The sequence below is a fragment of the Mustela putorius genome, unplaced genomic scaffold, assembly GCF_011764305.1.
Source record: "Mustela putorius furo isolate JIRA1106 unplaced genomic scaffold, ASM1176430v1.1 tig00003898_pilon_pilon_pilon, whole genome shotgun sequence".
Classification (NCBI taxonomy): Eukaryota; Metazoa; Chordata; class Mammalia; order Carnivora; family Mustelidae; genus Mustela; species Mustela putorius.
Window position 1 is genome coordinate 2,544,110 of NW_025422047.1, and position 15,819 is coordinate 2,559,928.

A 15,819-nucleotide genomic window follows, 5' to 3' on the forward strand; every position below is an offset into this window, starting at 1 on the left:
GTTTCCTTTGTCCTCTAACTGCTAATACTTCCCCCTCCTCTTCACTCCCAGCTAATAATCTTGCCTCTTACATTCAAACTTGAGAAAGCAGAAGAGAATCACTTTATCTTCCTGCTACAAAATCTGCCTCCGTGTATCCACCCTGCCATCTCTTCCTTTACACTGGGGAACCTCGTCCCATGGAAGGCTGACCTTTTTACTTGCACAAGGATCCCATTTCTTCCCGACCTTTCCAGGATTTCACTGTACAATTATCTTACCTTTCTCTTGTATCTTAAGTTTCTGTTTTTCTACTCAATCATTCCCAATCAACACACATACGAACTGTAATATCTCCCATCAATAAAATACTTCTCTCTAGACCATACATCCCCACTGTCTGTTGCCCCATTACTTTGTTTTGTTTTGCAGTTAAACCTTTGAAAGGCTCTGTGTCTTTCCATATTCACCTCTTCACTGCCTTTTTATTCCTAACCCACTCCATTCGGGCTGTTTTCTCCATTGCTCCACAGAAACCATTCTGGTTTCGATTCCCAGAATTCTCCATCCAGCTAAATCCAGTGGTTGGTTCTTTGTTTTCATTTTACTTGACTAACCAACAGAATTTGACACAGGTACGCTGTCTCCTTTTCTTGAAACACGTTCTTTCCTTGGTTTCTGACATACCATGTTCTGTTAGCATTGCTGTTACCTCAGAGACCTCTCCCTAGTCTCCTTTGCTGAATCTGACAACTTTTTCATTTCTAAAGGAAGTCCCAGTCCTTAATGTTTTTTCTTTGCCTTCAACTCTCTATGTGTTTTCATCTCTTTTGTGGTTTAAAATCTAAATGCTGTATGCCTTCCCAATTTTTATCCTCTGTCTTCAAACCCTTCCTGAGGTCTACACTCAAGTATGCTCAACATCACGGGAATGATTGACAGAGATACCAACTTCTGCAGTAAAGGAAAGCAGAAAAATGGCCAAAACCATACTTCCTTTTTGGGAACTAAATGTTTGTGTCCTTCCCCATGAAATTAATACATCGAACCCTTAAACCCCAGTTTGGTAATGTTTGGAGAAGGTCTTTTGGAAGGTAATTATGATTCGATGACATTATGAGGGTGGGGCCTTGGTCTGATGGCATTGGTGCCCTTTTAAGAGACACTAAAATGCTTCTTCTCTCTCCACCATGTGAGGACACGGTGAGAAGACAGCCATCTTTGAGCCAGGAAGAGGGCTGTCTCCAGAAAGAAAATCAGCTGGCACTTTGATCTTAGACTTTCCAGTCTCTAGAAGTTTTTGTTTAAGTTTAAGCCCAGTCCTAGTATTTTCTTACAGCAGACTGAGCTGATTAACACAGCTTTGCCTTCCAACCTGCTCCTCTTCAGGCTACCCCATTTGATAAGTGGCATTAGTATGTATCCACTTGCTCAGACTGACAGGAGCATGCTTGACTCTTTCTTTCCCCGCATTCCTCATCCAAATCCTATCAGGATTCCACATTCCTCACCCAATTCCTATCACATTCCTCACCAACCAATCCTAGAAAATCTTTCTTCCTTTGAAATGTATCCTGAATTTTGATACTTCTCCACATATCAGCTAATAAGTTGCCCAAGGCACTTACATTTCTCTCACATACTTTGGCCAAGTTTTCTAATGCGTCTTCCTGTTTTCTACTCTTCCATACCCCCATCCCTAGCTTCAACCCAATATTCTCTATATAGCAGCCAGAGATATCTTTTAGAATGAAAAGTCAGAAAATGTCACTTCCTCTGCTTTGAAACTTCTGTGGCTCCCCAGGACGTTCAGAATGAAGTCCAATGATCAAAGTGTGACTAAAGGTCCTCCATAATCCAGCCACTGTTTGTATCTCCATCTTATTTCCTGTCCAATTTTGTGTTTATTTGCTTTGCTCTGGCTATATTGGCTGGTTCTAAATATACCACTCTTGGTCTTACCTTGGGGCTTTTGGAGCAGTTGTTCCTTCTGAAAGACTCTTCTCCCAGAGCGTAGCAATGTTCACTCCCTGACTTCATCCAGGTTTTTGTTCAAATGGCACCTCTTTGCAAGGTTTCCCTTGAGCTTTGTATCTAAAACAGTCACTATCCAAGTTAGGTAATGTATTTGCCAGATGAAGAATTCATATCATTTCGTTTGCAGATTTTGTAAATCAAATGTTTTAAAAGATTTACACCCAGTTAGAAAATATATTCATTCAAAAAAACTCAAGTAAAATCCTACTATTGTTCCTGCTGGGTGTTAAGGATAAGTAGAACATACCAAAAAAGTTGCCTAACTTTATGGAAATTACATGAAATTCCTCCATGGAAAAGCAAATTATAAAAAAGAGGGGAAAATGACAAATAGACCTCAGAGGTGTGTATCCTCCCCACTAATCAGAAAAATTTTAAAAATTTAAAATAAGGTACCATTTCTTGCCTATCAAACTGGCAAAGAATTTTGAAAAACCAGTAAGCCTAGCAGCTCCTTCACAACTGGAGAGAGTATATAGTTAAAATGGAAATTTAGAAAAAAAAATGGAAATTTAGTGGTATGTATGAAAATTCTTTAAACAGTTTTCATTCTTTGACCAAGATGTTCCATTTAGAGAAATTTATAAAAAGAAAATAATCAAATAGGTGCAAAAAGCTACAGATAAGAATGTTCATGGCATCATTATTTACAACAACAAAAAATTGGGACTGACCTAATTTTCCAATAGTAAAGATTTGGTTCAATGCACTTTGCTATATGCATATGATAGAACACTATGCATTCAGCCTATTAAAAAGGAAGTGTACAATATAGTTCATGTCCTGGGGAAGTGTTCATGAAATGGTATGTGAAAACAATGAGGTTAGAAAGTAGAATGTTCAGTGTAATTGAAATTTATTTTGAATTGTTCCAATATTGCAGTGAATACCCATATTTTACTTCTAAAATAAAAACTATGTAAAAACAAAACAAAATAAAATAAAATAGCCACTACTCTGTCTTTCTCCCTTGCCCTGCTCTATTTGTCTCTATTGCACTTACAATAATTTATTGCTTTATCAATTTTCTCTTTCATCAGAATGTAAGCTCCAAGATCTTTTGTCTTGTTTCCCACTGGATCCCCAATGCCCAGAAGAACCTCCACTAAAGAGCAGATACTCAGTACATACATTTTGAATGAATGTATGTGTTGAATGAATGAAGTTTTAAAAATAAGATTTAAGATACATTTATATGTTTATAAATTTTAAGTTCTGAAATCTGTTTCCGATGAGTGTTTTTTGAATGAGGAGAAGGGGAAAAACAAAACCAAACCCAGCCCTGAACAAGTGGTACAATCGTCAGGGTTAGTTCTTTGTAAATCAAGATTTCTAAGTGGCAAAGTTTGGAGGTATCAGACGAGCTTACAACCATGCTTACAGCACTGATGATGAAGTAAGCAGAGAAAACAAAATTTCACGTGCTTTTTTGGATCCTTGAGTGAGAAGCAAAGTGGAAGGGGTCGGTTCTACTGTGCCAACCATAATCTTCTCACCTCTGTGCCTTTGGAACCATAGTTAGAACGTCGTACTTGGCTTTCCTGAAGACGACTGAGGCTGCTAATGACTCCAGCAGAGAAGACCGGTCTTCTCCCTTTCTCTTGGCTTTTGGCTTTCCAGAGGACACCAGCTTCACTGCCATTTATATTCCTTCAAGCTCCATTCCAACACTGCCATCACCCCTCAGGAAGCTCATGCAACATCCCCAAATTGTAATCTCTCATCCTCCATTCTTAACCAGGCTTGACATTCTAGAATGAATATAACACCATCTCTGAAATAAAATAATAAGATGGGTTTAAAATATTAATTTGAAGAAACAGCCAGGACTTTCCACTCAGGTGTGAAAATGTCCTGACGCAAATAGAATAAACTGAAGCGCGCTTGATTTAATAAGCCGTGGATCTACAAGTTATGCTGAGCAGCTTACCCAGTCACAGTCTTCAGTACATCTCTGGGCACTGCCTGGATATAATTGGGAATAAGAATAAGTAGCAAGCACCAAAATATTAAATCTAAATTAGTCAGCCGTTCAAATGAGCAAACCCTTTGTGGACCATATTGGTCATGAAACTGCACATCACCACCCGCCAATGACATCCTAGGACAAATGCTCAGAACGCCTAATTTTTTTCCATGGTTGCTAGGTTGGCCTTGAGCAGCAAAAGGCAACTGGATTTATTTTGTTCTGGCAGCAGCTCAGCGGGAACATAAACTAGCAATGCTAGGGAACAGAAGGTCTACACAGAAAAGGAAGCTCCACTCATATACTATACTAAACCCTCAAATGCCAACTACGCTTAAACTAGAAGCAATGTAAGTGGTAAACACTAACATTTTCAAAGAGCTGTCTAATATTCATGGCGGAATCTATAAAAGGTGACTTTGAATAATCCCTTCCCAGCAAACCTGTAAAAGTTTTATAAAATATGCTGCAAAAATGACTCACAGTAGATGTAATTACTGTGCAACCTTGGAAACTGATGTAAAAAATTCAGCTGCCAGCATGTTAACAGCCACCTAATATATGGGTTGTTTGATTGGACTCTTTGGGCAAAACTGCAGAATTCCTAACCCATTGCTGCTATATATTTTATCAGGGCCAAATTTAGCTACTTTCATTTTTTAAAATGCCATTTTCGACATCACAGTGAATCAAGTTCAGTGTTGCTTAATTGCTTGCATACATTACAATCTAATTCATTTCCCCCAACACTAATTTAACTAGTTATTATTTATTTTTATTTTTTGGAACAGCAGCAGAGTTCTGATGCCCGAACTATGAAACTTGGCAAAATCATTGCTTTCTTAACAAAAAACTGTAAGAATCAGCAGTGAAATTTCCTCCCCTATGCTGTCAGCAACTGTTTCCCAGTTTTTTTTTTTTTTTAACGTATTCATCTTAAATTAACAGTTTGGTATAAAAATGGTTCATTGCCTGTATTCTGTTTTCAATCATAATGTAGTATTTTTGTGGGCAGGGAGAAAAGCCAAATTTTAGAAGGGTCATATGCCATATTTTCACCCTGTGCCTCATATCCATCCTTTGGCCTTGGCTGAGATGATAGAGTGTATTGTCAGTTTAACAGCTAATAACGCCAACCAAATACGTCAACCTTTGAAAGATGTCCTCTTATTACAAAATGTTCACTCTGTAGCCATCCCCATTCTAGGCTTTGGTCTATGGGCTATCACTTTTGGAAAACTGAATTAAATTGAATTGTTGCAAAATTAATTCTGTGGTAGTGTCACTATAGGCATTTGCTATTTAAATGACCTTAACAGTGAATCTTTTAGAAAAGAGCCTGTCCCCCACTCCCCATTTTTATAGTGGAATAAGTCTATCCCTTTCCCCCAAATTTACCTGTTTGGTAAGTTTACATACCTAAGATTTTCTCCCAAGTGGGGTCTATCCTAACTGTGGGTAAAAGAATGGGTGATACAGAAATGCTCTACAGGCCTTCTTCTGGATTAATATTTGAGATTATGAGGATCACCCAAATAAAGCCATACAAACTGACTTGAGTCCTGAATCTAATGCCTTCATTACATGCCCCCTCATTATTTTAAGACATACTGTTAGTTGGCAGGGATTTTGTCTTATGAATCTCTGTACCTCAATAAATATTTATAAAATTGAATTCTCAGTTTTGTGCAGCTGAAACAATACTTCATATTATATGGTCACTCTGGCAGAAAACACCCTTTGATTTACTTGTAGGAAATGAAAATTAATTATACAAAAAAGGATTTCAAAAATATATAAAAGTTTGTCAAGGAGGGGAGGATACTTGCTTAGTGTATCAGTAAAAGTAAAGACTTCCTGATTTTTACCATTCCAAGTTTCATAACTACAGATATTGAAGCTCAAATTCTTCTACATAATTAATTCCTGTTCTGTATAAATATACTAGTGGATGCTATGGAATTGAATTTGCCAGGACTCAACTTAGTCTTTTTTGAGGAGTAGAAGATTTTGCTCCTAGAACAGTGAAATAGAGCAATTGCCCTGAAGTTATTTTAACTACAAATAGTGCTTAAACCTTCAATTAGCTTAAACATGTTTAGCTAAGTCATTGTGATCAGTAATTAGAAGACCTGAGTCTACTTAGCCAGCTAATCTTAGTCTATAATCTTTTACCTAAATCTTAGGACTGCAACTTCACTTCAGAACTCTGTAGAGTATACAAGATTGGGAAAGCTTTGAATTGTCCAGAAGCTCCCCACAGATCAGTACAGCTCTGTGTCTACGAAGTTCAACTATTATACATCTCATCTCAAATAATTTGCAGTCTTGTAGTAACAAAAACAATCAAATTATTATCAAAACATCATTACGAGAATTTCTATATCCTGGGTTTCTTAATATACATGCTAAAACTGATAACAATGCAGAGCATTATTTCACTTTGGAAACCAGTAATTAAGAATGATCTTTCCAGTTCAAAACCATTAATCTCAGAAATGCAACATCTCACCTTGGCATCCATTACCATTTTATAAGAGTTAGAAACATGACAATGGTTCATTCCTAGGGTTGGTGCCAAAAGAACCCCAACCAACCGAATACAACACGCACACACACAAGGTGGTAAGGATGCCACAGTGCAAGAGAATGCAGAAAGAAACCCCACCTACACTTTATTTACAGTTTTTTTTTTTTTTTAAGTACTGCTTAGATTCTGATGCTAAGAAACACAACAAAAAGAATATTGGAAAGTGTCAAGACGTAGAACTCTTTTTCCTAAGGGGACCCCATCACAAGTCTCCCAGGGGGAGGAAGACCAGGTCAACCTGCTCTGTGAAGGGAGGGAGGATCCTTGTGGTTGAAAACCCAGTCACTCAAGCCCCAGGAGAGAGGAACTCAAGGGAAATAAGCATTTTGTAAAAGGCAACAGAAGGGAGATTCTGATCAGGGAAGGAAACGTTTTCTGTTGTTTTAGAAGTACTAAGGAGATGGACAAATGAAGAGTGACCATAGAAGTGAATTCCCTTTCTATTTTGGCATATGCCTGCCTTAGGGAAATCTATTTATAAAGATCAATGCTAAAACTAGACATATCTTTAAACCTGGCTTTTAAATTGTGAAGAAAACAAAAGCCTATTTATTACATGGTGTGATAGAGAGGACGCCTCAATGTGCTACCCCCCCCCTTTTTTTAAAGATTTTATTTATTTATTTGACAGAGATCACAAGTAGGCAGAGAGACAGGCAGAGAGAGAGAGAGAGAGGAGGAAGCAGGCTTCCCACTGAGCAGAGAGCCCGACTCGGGGCTCGATCCCAGGACCCTGAGATCATGACCTGAGTTGAAGGCAGAGGCTTAACCCACTGAGCCACCCAGGTGCCCCTATGACAGGATTTTATGACTGCTGTTGTTCTCGTTTTTACAAAGCAGAAAGTTCGAATACCTGACCAACAGCTTCAAAATCAGAAATCCGGCGGCACCCAAGCTCCGAGAGCTGAAGGGAATGGATAATTTTTTAGCAGACAAGTGTTCTGAACACGTTGCACTGATAGTTTTCCCTGAGAAAAGAAGTCATCTTGCCTGTTCTGCTGGCTTCCTGATAACTCCCAACTGCACAAACTGTCCAACTTGAAGGGAACTGTGGGTCAGGGAAGGAGATGGGAACCGCCAGGTGTACGGACCCTTCCGATGGGTCACAAGGTACCACCTCTCTACCTCTCTCATACTTTCAGATGCCACCCTACGTCTATTCCTGGAGGAGAAGAACATGGCTTTCCAAAGCTAGTTCTAATTCTGTTCCTGGAGGTGATACAGAGAAGTAAAGCCCCTGCTGTGTTTGCTGAGTGACAATGGGATATTCATAAAATAGCTCTGAGACAGGCTTTTATAGGGTCTAGCTCTATTTTTTCACTGAGTCAGTCACTGGACAGTCTTTATTACCTGCAAGGAAATGTAAGGTAGGAGAAATGCATGAAATAAAGTTGTTGTTGTTGTTGTTTTTTAAAGATTTTACTTATTTATTTGTCAGAGAGAGAGAGAGAGAGAGAGAGAAAGCACAAGCAGGGGGAACAGCAGAGGAAGAAGCAGACCCTCTGCTGAGCAGGGAGTCGGATGCGGGCCTCAGTCTCTGGACTCCGGGATCATGACCCAAGCCGAAGGCAGTTGCCTAACCAACTGAGCCACCCATACGTCCCTTGGAATAAAGTTTTGATCTGATAATTCTTAAAATTTTATTTATAATTGAGAACCTTATGACTGATATCTTTGACTTCCAATGTTTAACACTGGAACATGAACACTGGCCTATACTTTATTTTCTCCTGAGCCAAATGATGTTGTCTTGTAAAGGAAAAGAGTACATCTTGGTCAGAAACTTCATGAAGAAGATCACCTGACTGGCACTATATGAACTTCCGGCCTCTTGTGTCTAGGAATGTGGGTATAGTATTATTTCAGGTCCTCTTTACTGATAATTTAATGCTGCCTCTAAATTGAATGCCTATTGCCTTTTCACCAGAAAGCAGTTTTTACTGATGATAATGATGATGGTCATTAGGGCCTTCGAGACTTTTAAAAGGATCTAAGGATGAATGAATAAATAAAAACCATGATGACTCATTCTGCACCCAGTGCTATTAACTTAACACACATGGGCACAGCTCCTCTCCCTCACTAAACTGCACTATTTAAGTACACGTTACATTTCTTTTTCAAACAAAATGAGTACAATTTATTCAAAGAATATCATAAGATTGTGGAAAGTCAGCAATCGAGTAGGCATGCTGCAAAAAGTAAATACGTTTTACCAGGTTGATTTTTTTTTTTTTTTCTTTTCTAAAACTAGTTTTCATAGAACCACCACTGTATTCTATCAGGCTCTATTCCTACCCACCTAAATGAAAGGAGATTACTCTTTCCTACATTTTCATTGCCTTCTTTATTTTATGTTTTAAATATATTAAAGAATGTCATGTCGAATTTCCTTCTAGTATTGCTTCAGGTTAAGTGGGGGGAAAAGTGGGGATCTTAGAGCGTTACCTTTTGCATTACTAAATGAATACAGATCAATTAATATTTCATATTTATATTCATAAAAAAGTGAATGTATAGACCCTGACCTTTAATACTGGTACACAGGTACAAAGAGATATTCCGGGAAGGAATATGTAATATTTTCTCAAAAGTAAAGTTGTCACAGGGTGGTATGTTATGGCCATTAGGGTGTATTTTATTTCATAGAAGATTAAACTATAGAAAATCCCAAGTCTGGGAAAAGATTTAGTTATGCTCATTAAGCACTGAGTTGATTAGTTCAGTCTGTTTTTCTTTTTATGAGCCAATTTCAAAGCCATCGATAAGCCTCCCAATGACATTGAGTAGCCTATTCTCTATTTTTCATATACCTATTTTCATTTTCTTCTTGGCAGCAGACACTGTAACAATGAAAGGGACATTGAACCAGAACTCATATAACAAGGATTTTATACCTAACTGTCCACTCAGGGGCCAGGTGACCTAACATTGGATGGTGACCAGTGCCACCTGTGACTTGCTCTCTTAAGAACACCACAGGGTTGGCAAAATTGTTTAGTCTGCAAAAAACAAACAAACAAACAAACAAACCAAAAAAAAAAACCCACAATCACCAACAGACCTAAAGAGAAGAGAGCTACTGGAAGGTTCTGGCTTTAGACAGATTCAGTATATTAAAATTTGTATTTAAACAAAAGATAAATGAAGAGGTAGTTATTCACTTTACTTTAGAAATATCTGATATAGGAAATGATGCATTTTAAAAGCTCACTTCCATAAAGTGTTCAAAGCACAATTCAATTTGCAAATATTGAATTAAAATACACCTATAGCAAGGCCTGAGGTACTGCTGCATTTTAAAACCCACCAAGGGGCTTTGTACACAATTTAGGCTAACACGATACCGGAATAATACATCAAATTGGGATTGGTTGCTCTGAATCAGATTTAGTCAGTCCTATTTACATGAGGCTGGTCCAATGAAAACCAAAACTTCCATCTGCCTAGAAAGACCGAGAACTTCCCGTTGCCATTCAAACTGGAAACAAGCCAGTTGCTAGACTTTGACTTTTGACTCTTGAGCATGACTTGCTTCAGGAGAATGAAACGTGCCTTTTGGTTCAACCCCTTGCTTTGGTAGCCCGACACAAAGTGAAAGATGCCAAGTGCGCATTGCTGCATTTCTCTCCTGGGAGGATGGATCAAAGCCCTTTTAGTAAAATGCTTTGGGAACATGAGGAGTAGAGCTCCCATTTGAGTCAGAGCTGGTCTGGGGGCAGATTTTGGCACTCTGTTGCATGTGTGTTCCGTGGAGTCAGGTTTACTTTGGGCAGGTCTACACATCTCAAGTGTAGTGTTCTACTACTAGTGTTCATCTACTACATCTAAAGTGTAGTGTTCACGGTACTGTGTACATAAGCCTCTTCACTAATATGGTTTGGAATGTAATAGAAGGCTATATAGTGGAAAAGAATAAATTTCTTTAAAGACTTCAAATCACTCACAGGGTAGTGAAGGTTCACAGGAAAGGCGTAGGAGAGGTGAGACGAGCGGAGGAAATAGTGGACTCCTAGCCCCCACTCTCTCACTAGACTGGTCTGGGCCAAGCCTCCCACACTGCTCAGGTTGCTGTCCCTCTCTCTCTGACAGCCATTGACGATGGGATTCCACAGTCTGTACTTCCTTTCAGCTTTCTAATAGTTCCCTTACCTGCCTCTGGTATTTTGTCAGGCAGGCTGTCTTTTTTGTAGAATCTTCTAAAACACAGTAGTGTGGCTTGGCTGTCTTCAGAGTCTTCTTGCTTGTGGGAACACAGTCATCGGGTCTCCTAGAATCCTGTTTAAATCAGGTAAGGAAATAGAAGGTGGTGTCCATTTTAAGGAAATGGACATTGGTGTCCTGGACACCAAACTGGGTGCCACAGCTTCACGTTCAACTTGAAAACCCTCAGATAGCCTCTTCAAAGTAGAGTGCTTCCTTCTGGATGGTTCGTTGGCGGCTGCAATGACATGCCACTTAATCACAGCCTCTCTGGGGAGAGGGAGAACTACCATGACCGCCAGGATATGACCTGAGTCATTATCGGCATTGCCACGACACTCATGTTCTTCCCGGAACAGAAGAAAGCAAGAAGGATGTTAATGTTAGAATGGATCTGCTAGTATTTCAGAAACCTTATTCGGTTTCTGTATACACACGTCAGTAAATTTTTAGCAAATTTAGTAAATATGTAATAAATGGGACTAGATTGGAATACAGGGGATATATAAGTTGTTTCAGCTTACTAGCTCTTAATTAATTAATTAATAAGTGTTTCCCATGATTACCAATATAAACTAGAAGCCTTATTATGTATGTTTGCATTCTGAATAGCTGTATCTTTAGTTTAATGTGTTCGGTAGAACCAAGAGAGAAAAGGAAAAAATTATATTACATTTAAAAACATGTGTGGGCATATACATTCAATTCAATGCATTACTTTAGTATGTCATCCAACTGTAAATGCAAAAATACTGAAGTGTATTTATCTATGCAGATATACTCATACTTAACTCGTAAGAGCACAGCACATCATCTGTGATGACTTAATGTGTGGTGTCATGCTTTTCATTGACTAGTCACAATTCAGGGTCACAACAATAACTTAATTCTGAGGAACAGCTTGCTTTTTGTATACCTTTACATTTCACAAAGACTTTTATGAGGAAAGAAGAATATTTTTATACTGAAAAATGCAATTTGTTGTGTACGTAAGAAAAGTATGCTCATAACTAGTATGATAGGTACTTGGATGTGTTTCATGCATTTGTAATGGATTTGTGTAAATCTAGGCTGAGGCTACCAGGAGGGGACAGGCAAACATCCTGGGCTCTGACGACATGATGCTTTAAACAACTCCGCATAATCCAAAATAAACTGGCCCCTTTCTCTACCCAACATCTCTTCCTCATTTTGGGAAATAGTATCTTAGTATCTATCTGCTCAGTTACCAAGGTTGGAGAACTGTACCTCGTCCTTGTCTCTCTGTCTTCCTTAGAAACTTCTCCCAATCTCATTCCAAGCAGCCACCAAGTCTTGTTATCTCCAGCCCCTTAAAAGCACTTAAATATGCCCATTCATTCTGTCTCTTTATGTTTACCTTAATTTAGGCCACTGTCATTTATACTGCTTAGATTTCTGTAAAGCCTCCTAATGGGTCTCCCTACCTGTTCTCTGTCTTCAATCCATCTGCCACACTTCAGCCCATGTAATTTTTTCCAAGACATATCTGCCTTTTTTTTTTTTAAATAAACATATAATGTATTATTAGCCCCAGGGGTACAGGTCTGTGAATCGCCAGGTTTGCACACTTCACAGCACTCATGTCACTTACCCTCCCCAGTGTCCATACCCCACCCCCCTCTCCCAACTCCCGTTCCCCCAGCAACCCTCAGTTTGTTTTGTGAGATTAAGAGTCACTTATGGTCTGTCTCCCTCCCAATCCCATCTTTTTTTTTTTTTAAAGCCCCTGAATGTTATATCATTCAGTGGCTTTTGATCTAATATTCAAGTCTCTTAGCACGGATTGCAAGGCCCTTCAGGATCTGATCTCAACTGTACATGCCCACCCCTCACTCAGCTGGGACCACGTACAATTAACAGCTATTTATCCAACTCTCGATTTCCACTTCATTTTTGGAAGTGTCTACTCCCTTGATACAGAAGGCTTGCTCCAACTCTGTCTGGTTTCATTGTTCCTGAGTTTAGACCTATCTTTTGCTGGGAAAGACTTCCCTGAATTTCCCACAGTCTCTTAAATGCACTGTGCATGCCCAGTTGTATCCATTCAACATCCAGCAAGTATCTGTCTGGTGCCCGCTGGATTCCACATAGTATTTCTGGAGGCAGGCGATGTTGCTGATGACAAACAGAAAAGATCTTTGCCCCCATGGAGCTTTCCTTCTCCCAGCATTAGCACTGCGACTTAGCTCACTGTCTTCCTGATTCTCTTCCTCAGAAGATGAAGAAGGGCTCCCCTGCAGTTTTTGTATTATTATGATTGGCAGTATCCAATCAGTAAATGTTTAAAGACATGGATAGACTCGCAAATGTGAAGCAAAGAAATGCCAATATTTTTCTTTTATCTTAGGTCATTATAGTTACTGTGAAGCCAAAAAAATTGTTTGGAAGTAAAAGAACCCAAACCTTTTTACATGACATGGTGATTTAATGAGTAGACCCAGAGACATGTCTTCAAACTCTTATATAACCCTTTTTCCCCCAACCTGCCTTTTGAGTCCTATAACCTCTTCTAATATCTAGATCAATCTGCTCATTTTCTGACCAACACAGTCTATAATGGAGTGTATGAGAATGAGTATCAAAGATAAAGACACTAGACTTCTGAAAGAGAATCAACTGTTTGAACAATAGTATTAAATATATGCTTTCAGTGGGCCTGAGGTGAAAACATAGATATTTTTTTGGCAAACCTAAAACAGCCACACTAAACTCTTAATCTGTCCTTCAGAATTAGAAATAAAAATCTAGAAGACAAGAAAAGGGTTTTTGATGTTTTGAAGGCTCATTGATTTTCTTTTTCTAAAGTGAAAAGGAAGACCACAGCCGTGTTTTGCTTTTGATAAAAATATATTGGATGGACTTGAAAAATCAGAAGCTAATTACTTTTAAGATGATCTTAGGCAGGGAAAAATTTAAGGTGACACGTAGAGTTGTGTTAGCTAACATTTAGTATTCAGGTCCCATAATTCCTTTGCAAAACAAATATGATTAATATGTGATTTTTAAAAATGGTCACTAACATGTGTATTTCTTATCTGCATAGGCACCTTCTAAACATATGCACCTTTATTAAACAGGCTTATATTTTCTGCCTCCTAGGTGCTTTATATTTATATGCCTATGCTGTTCTTCCAAACACTGTTGCTTGCTTCGTTTTTGTAGAGATCACGAGTCCACTTGGTATTAGTGACTTATACTTTCCTGTGCTTTGTGAGTGTGGGTAATAGCCTCTTTGTATACCAATTTGCTTACACTGCAGTCTCTTTTGGTAATACTGTACATTGCCTGACCTCTGAATGGAAAAATAATAACAAGTTAAAACAGTCATTTTACCTGAAGTCGATAAGGCCATAACACTCAACCTGCTTTCAATTCACATACTCAATTTTCATCCACTCACTCTCGACTTTGAGAGGAAGGAATAATGACAGGTTACAGGCACTTTATTTCAAAATTCACTCACAAAGTTATTGACAAGCATTTTTCACAGAAACAGCTCTTCTCTCTGACCCTCGTGAGCTGTTTACATGAAAAATGCTCTTCCTTGTAGATTAATGAGAGTGGAACCTAATTCCATACCAAACATGTAGCGATTGCTTTAGCATTTCTGTTTTTGATATGGGAACAAAAATAGGGATAATTTGCCTCAAATTGCAGTCACTTCAGTCATAATAAAATCTCTGAGAGTACTGTTTGCTTTCAACTTTCATTAGGTAAGCTGGGGCTGTTATTAAGGCACCAACACATAAATGTTATATTAGCACTTAACAGAAGCATAGCATTCTCCTCTAGGAGATAAATTCTACCCTGTCAATATAATTCCTTACTGAGTGCAGTAAAAGAGTTTGAAAAGATGAAATAGTGAAGCTTTGCACTAGAGGAAAAAGAATACCCTGTTCATTCAAGCTTAAAGGCCATTTTGCTGGTCCAAGGTGCCAGGGTACTGTTAAGAAAATAAGTCCCAGAGAAACTCTCGTAGGTCAAGTCAAACATTGAGACAAACTTTCAGAAATGTTCTCTTTGTCTGAGTTGTTAAATCAGTTACTTTAAATTTCTGAATGCTTTCAACTGGCATTTCAACTCTGTGTAGGAATCTAAGGATTTAGGGCCAAGATGGAGTTCATTTCCAGAAAGCAAATGATAATCCTTATGTGTAAACCACTATACACACAGCACCCACATTTTTTTTTTTTAAGTTTGGTAAGTCCTTTCAAAATGTCAGGTATTGTGTATAATCATCATGATAGAGTTGTTGAAATTAAGTGTGTGTTTATCCATACTCTTACTACCACGTGTCTTAGGCATATTAAAAATAACTGTCTCCTATGTAGGCCTAAGAGAAGTGCTGTTACCCTTGGAGAAATGAGGACGATGTAGTCATCTAAAATGGGGAAACAAAAGAAGAGGAGGGGCATCTAGACGCTTGGCGATTGCTAGGCCTATCGTTGTAATGGTCCAGCTGTCCCAGCCTTTCAGAGTTCTTTATCATATGTCATTCGATGGTTTTAAGGTCCTTTAAGGAGTCTGTTGTCATTTGGATTGTTCAGAAGCCTTAACTGCAAACACTAGACTGTTTCAACTACCAAGTTCAAGCCATAATGTTCTTCAGGGAACATGTGAAATGGAAAAGTGGCTACTGTCCCTCTGCATTTGCAAGACACACGATTATAGACAACAACATATAGTTTGTGATTATGCCTAACAATGGTGGTGATGAGGGCTATTTGGCTTAACATTCTGTTCATAGGGTTGAATGTATTTGTATTTGGCAACTTAGGTTGCTATTCTACTAACTGGGACATTCCTGTCACTCAACCTTTCCCAGAAGGTTAATGCATTTCCATCCACCCCACCACCTATCCTTCAAGTTCTGGTAATCCTGAAAATGCCTATAAATGTTGACTGTGGCCAGACAGAAGGGAAAAAGAAGCGTTAAGTAGCTTTCTGCTGAGGCTTCAAAGTCATGAGTATAACGGATGTTCATTTGTAATCAAGTTTTGAAATGGTAGTTTTAATATATAAC

General features: G+C 38.6%; 1 long non-coding RNA gene across 1 annotated transcript in view; it reads right to left on the minus strand.

Moving 5' to 3' along the window:
* Positions 1-658: 658 nt before the first annotated feature.
* Positions 659-15,819, minus strand: part of LOC101686442 — a 44,038-nt gene continuing 28,877 nt past the window's right edge. Inside the window, exons 3-4 of the long non-coding RNA XR_001179118.2 lie at positions 3,513-3,790; positions 659-2,073 (exon numbers count right to left, since the gene is read on the minus strand). This is a non-coding gene — a long non-coding RNA (uncharacterized LOC101686442). The remainder of the gene's footprint in view (positions 2,074-3,512; positions 3,791-15,819) is intronic.